At 40.7% G+C, this 16,423-nt stretch overlaps 1 pseudogene; it reads right to left on the minus strand.

Moving 5' to 3' along the window:
* Positions 1 to 1,826: 1,826 nt before the first annotated feature.
* On the minus strand, positions 1,827 to 2,189 carry LOC103089988 (1,2-dihydroxy-3-keto-5-methylthiopentene dioxygenase pseudogene; annotated as a pseudogene).
* Between the last annotated feature and the right edge of the window lie 14,234 nt (positions 2,190 to 16,423).

The raw sequence follows: 16,423 nt of genomic DNA on the forward strand, positions 1-16,423 counted from the left end.
GGTCAAGTCTTTTCCCTGCTTTAAGCCCTTAAATAGCATATTGATGACAAATTGAGGTAACAGACTGTCTAGGATGGTAGCATAAGATTTGGCACATAAGGGGGTATGTATAAAGATTTTCTTTTTAGGATTATTGGTAGTCATGGAGAACTGGAAGCAATCTGAGCCTCCATCCTTGGGAGAAAGGAAACAAACCCAATGGTGGATACAAACCTCCAAGTACTATATAGCAATGAGAAGCAATGGATAATAGGTATGCACGGTAACATGAATGAGTGTAATTAGAGAATTAATGAGTGCAAAAATAAGGAATAAAATGAGATCTATAACACAGTACTACTTACATAATTTAAAAATACAATAGCACAAAACTATCAATACACACTTTGAAAGAACACATACAAACAGAAAGATACATGGTTGCCCCTCTGTATCCAGGGGGTTCCACATCCAAGTATTCAACCAACAATCAAAAATATTCAGGAAAAAAAAATTCAGAAAGCTCCAAAAAGCAAAACTTGAATTTGCCATTCACTGGCAACTATTTACATAGCATTTACACTGTATTAGCTATTATAGGAAATCTAGAGATGATTTAAAGTATGCAGGAGGATGTGCATAGGTTATATATAAATACTGTGCCATTTTATATAAGGGACTTGAGCATCCTCAGAATTTAGTATCTGAAGGGGGCTCCGGGAACCTGCAGATACCAAAGGACAACTACACATTTAAAGATTCAGAATCATTGCCAAAGGTAGAGAAGGGGAACAGAAGGAGACTAGGTTATGAGGATTAAAGAGAAAAAATTTTTTTTAAAAAATACGAAAAAAGGGGACTTACATGGACTCATGATAAATATGTGGCCCAAACTGAGGATAATCATTAGCTCAACTCTGAACCCAAGTTTTGAAAAAGGAAAAAAATGGGCCAAATCACATTCCAGCCATCTTAAACCCCCCCCCCCACACACACACAAAATTACAGTGGATACAATGAAGACACAGTAAAATCAGATGATCACTTGGTGTGATGCTTAATTTTAGGAGTTAACTTGAGTGGGCTAAGGGATGCCCATATAGCTGGTAAAACATTGTGGGTGTGTCTGTGTTTTTGGAAGACATTAGCGTTTGATTTCATAGACCAAGGAAGATCACCCTCACCGATGTAGGTGGGCATCATCCAATCCACTGAGGGCCTGGATAGAACAAAAAGGCAAAGGAAGGGCAAATTTGCTCTCTGCTTGAGCTGGGACACCATCTTTTCCTGTCCTTGGACATTGGGGCTCATGGTTCTTGGGCCTTTGGACTCTGAATAGGAGTTCTACCATTGGCTCTCCCAGGTCCTCAGGCCTTTTGGTTTGGACTGGACGTACACCACTTGGTTTCCTGGACCTCCAGCTTGTAGACAGCCAACTGTGGGACTTCTTATCCTCCATAATTGTGTGAGCCAATCCCTTGTAATGAATCTCCTTCTGTATATCTATATATGGTCTATTGGTTCTATCTCTGGAACACCCTGACTTGTATACTTGGCTGACATGAAATTAATAATAGTAGATTGAGTAGAAGTTCAATATATAGAAAAGTTAACTTTAAGAAGGAAAGAAAACCATTGGTTTCCTCTGGTGGCAAAAATATATACTCTCCACACTTTTTTTTTTTTTCACATAAAGGTTTTTAATCCAGTTTAAACAAAAAAGTACTTAAAGCAAACTACCCTTCAAATATGAGGTTAATTTAGGGTTTTTCTATGATTATAATGAATTAGGTATAATTGAATCTCAGAATTGTTAACTGAAAAAAAGCAATGTGTAAGTTTTTCTGTTAAAATTTAAAGTCTTGATTGTAACTGTCCTCTTGATCCCTCACATCAAAGTACCCACTGCCGTCCAGGATGTAGCGAATCTCATCATCCAGGTGTAAATACTCCTCATAAAACATCTTAATCTTTTCTTCGTAATTTGGTAGTTTGTCTTTGCATATGGTTATCATGTCCATCCAGGAGTAGTTTCTCTCTTTTCGGATCTTTTCTAATTCTGGATCATTCTCATATTTGTCAGCATCCAGCTTCCAGTTAAGGACCCCAAGACCGTGCAGCTGCTCCAGGGCGACCGGGCGCCCAGGCTCCCCGCGGTGGGGCCACTGCGGGTTGTCGCCCGACTTCTCCGTGTACCAGGCCTGCACCATGGCCGGGCCCAGGGGCACCGCCGCCTGACCCCGGACCTGCTCCGGCCGGTCTGCTCACCACTCTTAAAAGTCAACACCTTCTCACAATATGTGGTGCTTCTCCTTTAGAATCACCTGGGAACGCACTTTTTTTTGGCTGCCTTGGGTCTTCGTTGCTGTGTGCAGTCTCTCTCTAGTTGCGGCGAGCGGGGGCTACTCTTCATTGCCATGCGTGGGCTTCTAATAGCGGTGGCTTCTCTTGTTGCAGAGCACCGGCTGTGGGCGCACGGGCTTCAGTAGTTGTGGCTGGCGGGCTCTCGAGTGCAGGCTCAGTAGTCGTGGTGCAGGGCTTAGTTGCTCCGTTGCACGTGGGATTTCCTGGGCCAGGGATCAAACCCGTGTCCCCTGCATTGGCAGGGGGGGTCTTTTTTTTTTTTTTTAACATCTTTATTGGGATATAACTGCTTTACAATGCTGTGTTAGTTTCTGCTTTATAACAAAGTGAATCAGTTATACATATACATATGTTCCCATATCTCTTCCCTCTTGCATCTCCCTCCCTCCCAACCTCCCTATCCCACCCCTCTAGGTGGTCACAGAGCACTGAGCTGATCTCCCTGTGCTATGCGGCTGCTTCCCACTAGCTATCTACCTTACGTTTGATAGTGTATATATGTCCATGCCTCTCTCTCGCTTTGTCACAGCTCACCCTTCCCCCTCCCCATATCCTCAAGTCCGTTCTCCAGTAGGTCTGTGTCTTTATTCCTGTCTTAACCCTAGGTTCTTCATGACATGTTTTTTTTTTTTCTTAAATTCCATATATATGTGTTAGCATATACGGTATTTGTCTTTCTCTTTCTGACTTACTTCACTCTGTGTGACAGACTCTAGGTCCATCCACCTCATTACAAATAGCTCAATTTCGTTTCTTTTTATGGCTGAGTAATATTCCATTGCATATACGTGCCAAATCTTCTTTATCCGTTTATCTGATGATGGGCAGTTAGGTTGTTTCCATCTCTGGGCTATTGTAAATAGAGCTGCAATGAACATTTTGGTACATGACTATTTTTGAATTATGGTTTTCTCAGGGTATATGCCCAGTAGTGGCATGGCTGGGTCATATGGTAGTTCTATTTGTAGTTTTTTAAGGAACCTCCATACTGTTCTCCATAGTGGCTGTACCAATTCACATTCCCACCAGCAGTGCAAGAGTGTTCCCTTTTCTCCACACCCTCTCCAGCATTTATTGTTTCTAGATTTTTTGATGATGGCCATTCTGACTGGTGTGAGATGATATCTCATTGTAGTTTTGATTTGCATTTCTCTAATGATTAATGATGTTGAGCATTCTTTCATGTGTTTGTTGGCAGTCTGTATATCTTCTTTGGAGAAATGTCTATTTAGGTCTTCTGCCCATTTTTGGATTGGGTTGTTTATTTTTTTGTTATTGAGCTGCATGAGCTGCCTGTAAATTTTAGAGATTAATCCTTTGTCAGTTGATTCATTTGCAAATATTTTCTCCCATTCTGAGGGCTGTCTTTTGGTCTTGTTTATGGTTTCCTTTGCTGTGCAAAAGCTTTGAAGTTTCATTAGGTCCCATTTGTTTATTTTTGTTTTTATCTCCATTACTCTAGGAGATGGGTCAAGAAGGATCTTGCTGTGATTTATGTCATAGAGTGTTCTGCCTATGTTTTCCTCTAAGAGTTTGATAGTTTCTGGCCTTACATTTAGGTCTTTAATCCATTTTGAGCTTATTTTTGTGTATGGTGTTAGGGAGTGATCTAATCTCATACTTTTACATGTACCTATCCAATTTTCCCAGCACCACTTATTGAAGAGGCTGTCCTTTCTCCACTGTATATTCCTGCCACCTTTATCAAAGATAAGGTGACCATATGTGCATGGGTTTATCTCTGGGCTTTCTATCCTATTCCATTGATCTATCTTTCTGTTTTTGTGCCAGTACCATACTGTCTTGATTACTGTAGCTTTGTAGTGTAGTCTGAAGTCAGGGAGCCTGATTCTTCCAGCTCCATTTTTTGTTCTCAAGATTGCTTTGGCTATTCGGGGTCTTTTGTGCTTCCATACAAATTGTGAAATGTTTTGTTCTAGTTCTGTGAAAAATGCCGCTGGTAGTTTGTTAGGGATTGCATTGAATCTATAGATTGCTTTGGGTAGTAGAGTCATTTTCACAATGTTGATTCTTCCAATCCAAGAACATGGTATATCTCTCCATCTATTTGTATCATCTTTAATTTCTTTCATCAGTGTCTTATAATTTTCTGCATACAGGTCTTTTGTCTCCTTAGGTAGATTTATTCTTAGATATTTTATTCTTTTTGTTGCAATGGTAAATGTGAGTTTTTTCTTGATTTCACTTTCAGATTTTTCATCATTAGTGTATAGGAATGCCAGAGATTTCTGTGCATTAATTTTGTATCCTGCTACTTTACCAAATTCATTGATTAGCTCTAGTAGTTTTCTGGTAGCATCTTTAGGATTCTCTATGTATAGTATCATGTCATCTGCAAACAGTGACAGCTTTACTTCTTCTTTTCCGATTTGGATTCCTTTTATTTCCTTTTCTTCTCTGAATGCTGTGGCTAAAACTTCCAAAACGATATTGAATAAGAGTGGTGAGTGTGGGCAACTTTGTCTTGTTCCTGATCTTAGTGGAAATGCTTTCAGTTTTTCACCATTGAGGACGATGTTGGCTGTGGGTTTGTCATATATGGCCTTTGTTATGTTGAGGAAAGTTCCCTTTATGCCTACTTTCTGCAGGGTTTTTATTGTAAATGGGTGTTGAATTTTGTCAAAAGCTTTCTCTGCATCTATTCAGATGATCATATGGTTTTTCTCCTTCAGTTTGTTAATATGGTTTATCACATTGATTGATTTGCGTATATTGAAGAATCCTTGCATTCCTGGAATAAACCCCACTTGATCATGGTGTATGATCCGTTTAATGTGCTGTTGGATTCTGTTTGCTAGTATTGTGTTGAGGATTTTTGCATCTATGTTCATCAGTGATATTGGCCTGTAGTTTTCTTTCTTTGTGACATCCTTGTCTGGTTTTGGTATCAGGGTGATGGTGGCCTCGTAGAATGAGTTCGGGAGTGTTCCTCCCTCTGCTATTTTTTGGAAGAGTTTGAGAAGGATAGCTGTTAGCTCTTGTCTAAATGTTTCATAGAATTCGCCCGTGAAGCCATCTGGTCCTGGGCTTTTTATAGTTGGAAGATTTTTAATCACAGTTTCAATTTCAGTGCTTGTGATTGGTCTGTTCATATTTTCTGTTTCTTCCTGATTCAGTCTTGGCAGGTTGTGCATTTCTAAGAATTTGTCCATTTCTTCCAGGTTGTCCATTTGATTGGCATAGAGTTGCTTGTAGTCATCTCCCATGATCCTTTGTATCTCTGCAGTGTCAGCTGTTCCTTCTCCTTTTTCATTTCTGATTCTGTTGATGTGAGTCTTCTCCCTCTTTTTCTGGATGAGTCTGGCTAATGGTTTATCTATTTTGTTTATCTTCTCAAAGAACCAGCTTTTAGTTTTATTGATCTTTGCTATCGTTTCCTTCATTGCTTTTTCACTTATTTCTGAACTGATTTTTATGATTTCTTTCCTTCTGCTAACTTTGGGGTTTTTTTGTTCTTCTTTCTCTAATTGCTTTAGGCGCAAGGTTAGGTTGTTTATTCGAGATGTTTCCTGTTTCTTAAGGTGGGCTTGTATTGCTGTACACTTCCCTCTTAGAACTTCTTTTGCTGCATCCCATAGGTTTTGGGTCGTCGTGTCTCCATTGTCATTTCTTTCTAGGTATTTTTAAATTTCCTCTTTGATTTCTTCAGTCATCACTTGGTCATTAAGTAGTGTATTGTTTAGCTTCCATGTGTTTGTATTTTTTTTACAGATCTTTTCCTGTAATTGATATCTAGTCTCATAGCGTTGTGGTCAGAGAAGATACTTGATACAATTTCAATTTTCTTAAATTTACCAAGGCTTGATTTGTGACCCAAGATATGATCTATCCTGGAGAATGTTCCATGAGCACTTGAGAAAAATGTGTATTCTGTTGTTTTTGGATGAAATGTCCTATAAATATCAATTAAGTCCAACTTGTTTAATGTATCATTTAAAGCTTGTGTTTTTCCTTATTTATTTTCATTTTGGATGATCTGTCCATTGGTGAAAGTGGGGTGTTAACGTCCCCTACTATAAATGTGTTACTGTCGATTTCCCCTTTTATGGCTGTTAGTATTTGCCTTGTGTATTGAGGTGCTCCTATGTTGGGTGCATACATATTTACAATTGTTATATCTTCTTCTTGGATCGATCCCTTGATCATTATGTAGTGTCCTTCTTTGTCTCTTCTAATAGTCTTTATTTTAAAGTCTGTTTTGTCTGACATGAGAATTGCTACTCCAGCTTTCTTTTGGTTTCCATTTGCATGGAATATCTTTTTCCATCCCCTTACTTTCAGTCTGTATGTGTCTCTAGGTCTGATGTGGGTCTCTTGTAGACAGCATATATATGGGTCTTGTTTTTGTATCCATTCAGCCAATCTGTGTCTTTTGGTGGGAGCATTTAGTCCATTTACATTTAAGGTAATTATCGATATGTATGTTCCTGTTCCCATTTTCTAAATTGTTTTGGGTTTGTTATTGTAGGTCTTTTCCTTCTCTTTGTTTCTTGCCTAGAGCAGTTCCTTTAGCATTTGTTGTAAAGCTGGTTTGGTTGCGCTGAACTCTCTCAGCTTTTGCTTGTCTGTAAAGGTTTTAATTTCTCCATCAAATCTGAATGAGATCCTTGCTGGGTAGAGTAATCTTGGTTGCAGGTTTTTCCCCTCCATCACTTTCAGTATGTCCTGCTACTGCCGTCTAGCTTGCAGAGTTTCTGCTGAGAGATCAGCTGTTAACCTTACGGGGATTCCTTTGTGTGTTATTTGTTGTTTTTCCCTTGCTGCTTTTAATATGCTTTCTTTATATTTAATTTTTGACAGTTTGATTAATATGTGTCTTGGTGTATTTCTCCTTGTATTTATCCTGTACGGGACTCTCTGTGCTTCCTGGACTTGATTCACTATTTCCTTTCCCATATTAGGGAAGTTTTCAACTATAATCTCTTCAAATATTTTCTCAGTCCCTTTCTTTTTCTCTTTTTCTTCTGGAACCCCTACAATTTGAATGTTGGTGCATTTATTGTTGTCCCAGAGGTCTCTGAGACTGTCTTCAGTTCTTTCATACTTTTTTCTTTATTCTGCTCTGCAGTAGTTATTTCCACTATTTTATCTTCCAGGTCACTTATCCGTTCTTCTGCCTCAGTTATTCTGCTATTGATCCCTTCTAGAGTATTTTTAATTTCATTTATTGTGGTGTTCATCATTGTTTATTTCATCTTTAGTTCTTCGAGGTCCTTCTTAAATGTTTCTTGCATTTTGTCTATTCCATTTCCAAGACTTTGGATCATCTTTACTCTCATTATTCTGAATTCTTTTTCAGGCAGACTGCCTATTTCCTCTTCATTTGTTAGGTCTGGTGGGTTTTTATCTTGCTCCTTCGTCTGCTGTGTGTTTCTCTGTCTTCTCATTTTGCTTATCTTACTGTGTTTGGGGGTCTCCTTTTTGCAGGCTGCAGGTTCGTAGTTCCCGTTGTTTTTGATGTCTGTCCCCAGTGGCTAAGGTTGGTTCAGTGGGTTGTGTAGGCTTCCTGGTGGAGGGGACTAGTGCCTGTGTTTTGGTGGATGAGGCTGGGTCTTGTCTTTCTGGTGGGCAGGTCCACGTCTGGTGGTGTGTTTTGGGGTGTCTGTGGACTTATTATGATTTTAGGCAGCCTCTCAGCTAATGGGTGGGGTTGTGTTCCTGTTTTGCTAGTTGTTTGGCATAGCGTGTCCAGCACCGTAGCGTGCTGGTCCTTGAGTGAAGCTGGGTGCTAGTGTTGAGGTGGAGATCTCTGGGAGGTTTTCACCGTTTGATATTATGTGAAGCTGGGAGGTCTCTTGTGGACCAGTGTCCTGAAGTTGGCTCTCCCACATCAGAGGCACAGCACTGACTCCTGGCTGAGCACCAAGAGCCTTTCTTCCACACAGTTCAGAATAAAAGGGAGAAAAAGTACAGAGAAAGAATTAGTAGAAGTAGAAAGAAAGAAAGAAAGGAGGGAAGGAAGGACGAAAGGAAGGAAGAAAGAAAGAAAGGAAGAAAGAAGAAAAGGAAAGGAGAGAAGGAAGGAAGGAAAGAAAGAAAGAAAGGAGGGAGGGATGGTGGGAAGAAGGAAGGAAGTAAGGAAGGAGGGAAGGAAGGAAAAAAGTAAGAAAGACAGAAGATAAAGTAAAATAAAATAAAGTAAAATTTATAAAGTTATTAATTTAAAAAATAATTATTAAGAAAAAAAACGGACGGCTAGAAGCTTAGGACAAATGGTGGAAGCAAAGCTATATAGACAAAATCTCACACAGAAAAATGCACATATACACTCACAAAAAGAGGAAAAGGGGAAAAAATCATAAATCTTGCTCTCAAAGTCCACCTCCTCAATTTGGGATGATTCGTCTAAAGGAGGGAGGGAAGGAAGGAAGGAAGAAAGGAAAGAAAGGAAAGAAAGAAAGAAAAGAAGGAAGGAAGGAAGGAAGGAAGGAAGAAAGGAAGAGGATAAAGTAAAATAAAGTTATTAAAATTAATTATTAAGAAAAAAATTATTAAAAAAGAAGAAAAAAAAACAGACGGGTAGAACCCTAGGACAAATGGTGGAAGCAAAGCTATACAGACAAAATCTCACACAGAAGCATACACATACACACTCACAAAAAGAGGAAAAGGGGAAAAAAAATCATAAATCTTGCTCTCAAAGTCTACCTCCTCAATTTGGGATTTCGTTGTCTATTCATGTATTCCATAGATGCAGGGTACATCAAGTTGATTGCGGAGCTTTAATCCGCTGCTTCTGAGGCTGCTGGGAGAGATTTCCCTTTCTCTTCTTTGTTCTCACCGCTCCCAGGGGCTCAGCTTTGGATTTGGCCCCACCTCTGCGTGTAGGTCACTGGAGGGCGTCTGTTTTTTGTTCAGACAGGACGGGGTCAAAGGAGCCGCTGACTCGGGGGCTCCGGCCCATTCAGGCCGGGCGGAGGGAGGGGCGTGGAGCACCGGGCGAGCCTGCAGCGGTAGAGGCCGGCGCGACGCTACACCCGCCCGAGGCCCGCCGTGTGCTCTCCCAGGGAAGTTGTCCCTGGATCCCGGGACCCTGGCAGTGGCGGGCTGCACAGGCTCCCTGGAAGCGGGGTGTGGATAGTGACCCATGCTCGCACACAGGCCCTTTGGTGGCGGCAGCAGCAGCCTTAGCGTCTCCCGCCCATCTCTGGGGTCCGTGCTTTTAGCCGCGGCTCGCCCCCGTCTCTGGAGCTCCTTTAGGCAGAGCTCTTAATCCCCTCTCCTCGCGCACCAGGAAACAAAGAGGAAAGAGAAAGTCTCTTGCCTCTTCAGCAGCTCCAGACCTTTTCCTGGACTCCCTTCCGGTTAGCCGTGGTGCACTAACCCCTTAAGGCTGTGTTCACGCAGCCAACCCCAGTCCTCTCCCTGGGCTCCGACCAAAGCCCGAGCCTCAGCTTGCAGCCCCCCCGCCCCGGCGGGTGAGCGCACAAGCCTCTCGGGCTGGTGAGTGCCGGTCGGCACCGATCCTCTGTGCGGGAATCTCTCCGCTTTGCCCTCCGCACCCCTGTGGCTGCGCTCTCCCCCGCGGCTCCGAAGCTCCCCGCTCCGCCTCCCGCAGTCTCTGCCCGCGAAGGGGCTTCTAGTGTGTGGAGACCTTTCCTCCTTCATGGCTCCCTCCCAGTGGTGCAGGTCCTGTCCCTATTCTTTTGTCTCTGTTTTTTCTTTTTCCTTTTGCCCTACCCAGGTACGTGGGGAGTTTCTTGCCTTTTGGGAGGTCTGAGGTCTTCTGCCAGCGTTCAGTAGGTGTTCTGTAGGAGTTGCTCCACGTGTAGATGTATTTCTGGTGCATCTGTGGGGAGGAAGGTGATCTCCACATCTTACTCTTCCGCCATCTTCCCCTCCGCCTCGGCAGGTGGATTCTTAACCACTGTACCACCAGGGAAGCCCTGGGAATGCACTTTTAGAATATACTTTTAAAAAATAATCTTTTAGCTCTGGACTCTATGGTGGATTGGATTATTGTCTAGAACTATTCACTCGTTCCACCCCACACCATCTCCATGAGAGGGACATTCTTCTTCACACTTTGATTTTGAGCTTGGCCATTTTTCTGCCAATGGATGCCAGCAAACATGACACAATCAAAAGATTAAAACTTGCTTACATGATTGGGCATGTTCTCTCACATCTCCACCTGTGTCATGAGCAGAGGTTCCCTTCTGTGGCTGCTGTCCCCTCTGCTTGGGGCCCAAGATGAATACACATAAAGCAGTCTGAGCCAAGTGGCAGTAAGAAGCCAAGCCCAGCTGCATCCTTTGCTTGAAATATCCCTATACAATCAAGGGCAGTGCAAATCAGCAAAACCCCACCAATCAGGATGCACATGCTGCTTTTTATTTATTTATTTATTTATTTGTGGTACGCGGGCCTCTCACTGCTGTGGCCTCTCCCGTTGCGGAGCACAGGCTCCGGACGCGCAGGCTCAGCGGCCATGGCTCACAGGACCAGCCGCTCCGTGGCATGTGGGATCTTCCCAGACTGGGGCACGAACCCGTGTCCCCTGCATCGGCAGGCGGACTCTCAACCACTGCGCCACCAGGGAAGCCCCATTGTCCTCTTGATGTACATCAGAACTATTGCCCTCAGGAGCTATTAAGAACAATGCTGCAAAATGCATAAGTGTACACATCCACTCATGTATGTGAGTAAAAGTTACTTTAGGGTATGTGACTTCTAGTGAACTGCCATGTTGTATGTCACGCATGTCTGCAACTTCGTTAGATTATGACACACTTTCCCAAAAGGTACCACTTTAACTTTTTAATAAACTTAGAATCATCAAGCATTTTAATTTTGCCAGTACCCATGAACCACTTTGCACATGTTTAATGGCCATTGTTTTCCTCACTTGTGAATAGCCTTTTTGCATCTTTTTTCCCCATTTTTTAAGTTTTTTGACTTTTAAGCATTATTTATATATTTTGGATACTAAAATATAGTCCAGATTGGAACATGAATGTGAAGAGCTTTCATGGGGAAAGTGCCCCAAAATGTATTTAACTGAATGTCTAATGTGTTTTTATGTAGGGAAAAGCATATTGGATTCTTTTGAGAATATGAATATATATTTGTGATAGATAGAGAAAACTAAGAAGACAATAAATGAAGGCAATTACTAAACTCCAGAAAAAAGAAACTTGAACAGGAAAGGAAATATGAGGTTTAATTTTAAGTAATATTTGCAGAGTAATAATTATGTAAATACCATTATTGTTTAACCAAAAGGGTGGCATAATTTTATTATCAAGTAGAAAGTTTGTGTGGATGTAAAACTTAATCTTCATTTTCGATACTACCAAAGTCAGTTGATAACATATATAATTTAGAAATCAAGGAATAGCAGTACAACAATGTCATTTAAAATTATGGAGAAAAACCCCTGAATAAATCACTAAACTGTTTGAAAGCATTTTCTTCTGAGGGGTGGAATTGGAAATTGAGAGGACTGAGACAGGGAGCTGCTGTTTTTCACTATATTTGTATGTGCGGGAAGAAAAATAATTTTCTCTTTACTCTTCTAGGCTCTTGACTGAGACCACCCTATAATAATTCCCCTTATAAATGTAAATGTCTCTTACAAAATGGCAACTTCTCTTTGGTTCTCAGAGCTTCTCCTCTGTCTTCTGTTGCATAAAAATAATTAGCCTAAAATAATTCTATGCCGAAGAGGTATATTTTTGGTCGATATATTCTGCTCCGCTTCATGTAGTATTAGTAAGCAGCCTTTAAAATGCATATATGTACTGCTTTGATAAAGATAAAAATTAAGTTTAAAATACTATGGATGATAATTATAAACACACACATAAAAAATGGCATAGGAAGCCTGTGAACCAAATGTTTAACAGTGTTTATATTGAGGTAATGAAATTGTAATTGACATTTATTTTCTATTTAATACTTTTCTGAGTTTTCCAAAATTTCTAAAAAATATATATGTATTCATTTATGAGCAGAAAATTGGTGTCATTCATTTTTAAGATGAAAAAGAGATGATGATGGAGAACAAGATCATCCTTCAAAGGGTGTGGGCAACCAGCTGGAAAGGATGGGAGGAGACAGAGAACAATTAGGAGACAGTTGTAATTGTGTGCACTGGGAGCCACGAGGGACTGAACCAGAGTGTCTAGTCCATGGATATGTGAAAGAGGTCAAGTGAACATGGCCTGGGGAGAGACTGGATGTGGGATAAGGTCGGAGGATAAGTTCTGGGAAACTTAAAATTCCTGGTTTGGGTGAAATGGGGTCCCATTTACTGAGATGGGGAATTTGTTTTGTGGAACAAGCTGAGTTTCCTTTTGGAGGTACCAAGGAGTTACCGGTGTACCTTCATTACACCGTAATAACCAGGGCAATCTAACTGCTGTAACTGACAGCCCCAATTCTCAGGGGTCTAAGACAACAGTATTCTTCCATTTCAGCGAAACATGGATTGAATGTTCCTGGCTGGTGGACCTCATGCCCTACCATCGTCCAACATTGTCAGGGAAGAGAAAGAGCTTAGAGGACCATGCAGGGCATCACAGGGACCAGAAATGGAAGTGATGTGTGTCAAGTCACCCATATTCCATTGGCCATAAGCCTATCACATGGCCCCACATAAATGCAGAGAAGGCTGGCAACTATGTGGCTGGTAACATACAAAAAATGAAAGCAACAGTTTGGGTGGCCATGTAGTACTATCGCCATGCCAGTCACCCAGGTGGGGAAGCTCAGGAGACAGAAATGAGAGGCTGGATCTTAGAAGTCTAAACCAGAGAAAAGACTAAAAAATTATCATTGTATAAATGGTAGTTGAATTCAGGATGAGGAGACTTAGGGGAAGTAGAGACCAAGAAAGAAGGAAGATGAATGAAAGCTGAGAGAGTGTGTAAGGGTAGACAGAGGAACAGAATAGAGGCAGAGAGGAAATGGCTAGAGATGGAGTTAAATCAGACAGGAGACCATGTGAGTAAAGAAGGAAGTCAGAAAGGGGAATCACTTAAGGGCATTAAAGCTTCTGTTGACCTTGGCAAACAGAAAGACATCAATAAATTTAACACAAGCAGTTTCAGTAAAGGTTTGAAGGCAGGAAACAATAATTGGGGGTTGTGGAGGAAATGGGAAACGAGAAGAATGACTAACAATATCTCTTTGGATTCCTTAAGTGCTTTGAAGGGAAGGAGAGAAAGAGGCAGTGATTGGAGCAGGGGTCCTAGGTGATGGAGAACTCCATGTCTTTATTCAGAAACCATTTTGTTTCCTATTTTTATTAGTCAGAAATACCTAACTGCCAAATAAGCTCTGGTTCATGTAACCACACTGGGTTGGTGTAATTCCAGTGAAAAAGAATATACTGCTTTACTCAGACTGAATGTCCCTAGCAAGAGTTTTAAACGATTGATTACAATTTGTCCATTCTCCTTACTATTTATATTAAACTGTGTTAAAGTGGGGCCCCCAGTTTGAAAGTCCACATTTTCCAGTAAATTGCTCAAACCTGTGGCTATAATGAATTCTCCTAATTAAATTCTGTAGGGGGATGATTTATGCTTTGCAGGGGACATAAAATAGTCTAGGATTAGAAAAAGGAAACCATGATATTATGGGGTAGGGGAAGGAAGCTACAAGAAAAGTTACGTTTGCTAACAAAATAATTCATGCTATGTGAAATTATTTATTTAAAAATTTTTATTTTTTAAATGGTTTAGTAATGCCTTAATTCCTATGTGAAAATAGAAACAATTACAGCCACTATCCAGAGTCCTGGGAAGGTAGGCATGTCCTTTAGGCCTCAAATGCCCACTCAGCTGTCATGCTGTGCTATCTCCATCTGGTACAATTGTCAGATACAAAGTGATTGTGGAAACTATTAAAATTGGGAAGTGGCTTAAGCTGTTCAGAAACATCTGCTTTTTCCCCATTTAGGAGTCATCATTCCAAGAGCCTGAAAGCCATCCCTTGGTCAGTCTAAGTTTCTGGAAACCTGGTGCCTTTGTTACTCTGAATTGTGCCCCCCAACCAATGCCATGGCAGAAGTCCCTTGTCACAGGCTGGGAAACTCATTTAAAGCTTCTCAGCAGAGTAACCAGAGGAAACAGGGGTAGGGAAATCACATTTTCACATGAGAAATTATGATGGGCTGTGATCTCGGCTGGCCCATGAATTTCCAATGGTTCTCCGTTTCCACATGCACTATTTCAGTCCTAATCAGCCGATAGAACGCAGCCATGGGGGTGATACTTCACAAGCACTTTGCCTTATTGAACAGTCACAGGAGACTCTGCCCGTCAGCTTTCAGCTCATAAAATTTGCCCCTCAAAGTACAAAAGGAGTACAAGTAGATCTGTCTTTACAGGCCCAGCATTTGAAGCAACTGGAAGGCAGCTTGCAAGCATGAGAGTGTCAGAGACTCAGGGCAAAGCTTGGGTTTTCAATAGATAGTAAATCAGAGCTGGAGCATCTTCTATGTGGAGCAGGGTGGGGATTGCACTACTGGGCTGGAAGTGAATGGACGCACACAACTACAAGAACTAGAGAAACACCTGGAGGCCAGGGCCTTGCTTCCTTGTAGCTTTCTTGGAAATCAGAACCTAGGACAATTCCACAGGATGCACAAATTCCAAATACTTGTCCCAGATGAATCCCAACAGGCAAAATGTAGGTGGACTTCGTCCTTAGGTTCCTGAAGCAAAAAGTTTTCCATCAGCCAATTTCTAAGCAAATAAACCTGTGGAAGTACATAAACGATGAAGCCTCTGATTTTTTTTTTTTTTCATTCTGGAGGGTAAAAATGTCAGAAGGGTATAGAGCCAAATCATAAATCCTACCTTATTGAAAATTAATAGTGATTATTTGATCTTAAAAAACCTTTCTTTGATAATAAAATATGAAACCTAAAAGGAACTACTTTATTTTTTTCTCCAATTAAAAAAATTTTTTTCTTGTAGTATACTTGATTTATAATGTTGTGTTAGTTTCAGGTGTATAGTTATACACACACACACACACACACACACACACACACACATATATATGTGTGTGTATATATATATATATATATATATACATTCTTTTTCAGATTCTCTTCCCATATAGGTTATCATAGAATACTGAGTAGAGCATCCTGTGCTATACAGTAGGTCCTTATTAATTATCTGTCTGGTATATAGTATTGTGTATATGTTAATCCCAATCTAATTGATCACTTCCCCCGACATTTCCCCTTTGGTAACCATAAGTTTGATTTCAAGATCTGTGAGATGTTTACTGTTTTGTAAACAAGTTGATTTTTATTATATTCCACATATAAGTGATATCATATGATATTTGTTTTTCTCCATCTAACTTACTTCACTTAGTATGATAATCTCTAGGTCCATCCATGTTGCTACAAATGGCATTATTTGGTACTTTTTATGGCTGAATAGTATTCTATTTTATATATGTACCACATCTTCTGTATCCATTCATCTGCTGATGGACATGTAGGTTGCTCCCATGTCTTGGCAATTGTAAATAGTGCTGCAATCAACATTGGGTTGCATGTATTGTTAGAAATTATGGTTTTCTCTGAATACATGCCCAGGAGTGGGATTGCTGGATCATACGGTAGCTCTGTTTTTTAAGGAGCCTCCATATGATTCTCCATAATGGTTTACCAGTTTACATTTCCACCAACAGTGTGGGAGGATTCCGTTTTCTCCACACCCTCTCCAGCATTTATTGTTTTTAAATTTTTAGATGATGGCCATTCTGACTGGTGTGAGGTGATACCTCATTGCAGTTTTGATTTGCATTTCTCTGATAATTAGTGATGTGGAGCATCTTTTCATGTGCTTTTTGGCCATCTGTATGTCTTCTTTGGAGAAATGTCTATTTAGATCTTCTGTCCTTTATTTCATTGGTTTGTTTGTGTTTTTGATATTGAGTTCAGTGAGCTGTTTGTATATTTTGGAGATAAATCCCTGTCGGTTGCTTTATCTGCAAATGTTTTCTCCCATTTGTTTTGTTTATGGTTTCCTTTGCTTTGCAAAAGCTTTTAAGTTTAATTAGGTCCCATTTGTTTAAGTGTTTTTTG

This window comes from Lipotes vexillifer, unplaced genomic scaffold, assembly GCF_000442215.2.
Source record: "Lipotes vexillifer unplaced genomic scaffold, Lipotes_vexillifer_v1.1 scaffold1020, whole genome shotgun sequence".
Classification (NCBI taxonomy): Eukaryota; Metazoa; Chordata; class Mammalia; order Artiodactyla; family Lipotidae; genus Lipotes; species Lipotes vexillifer.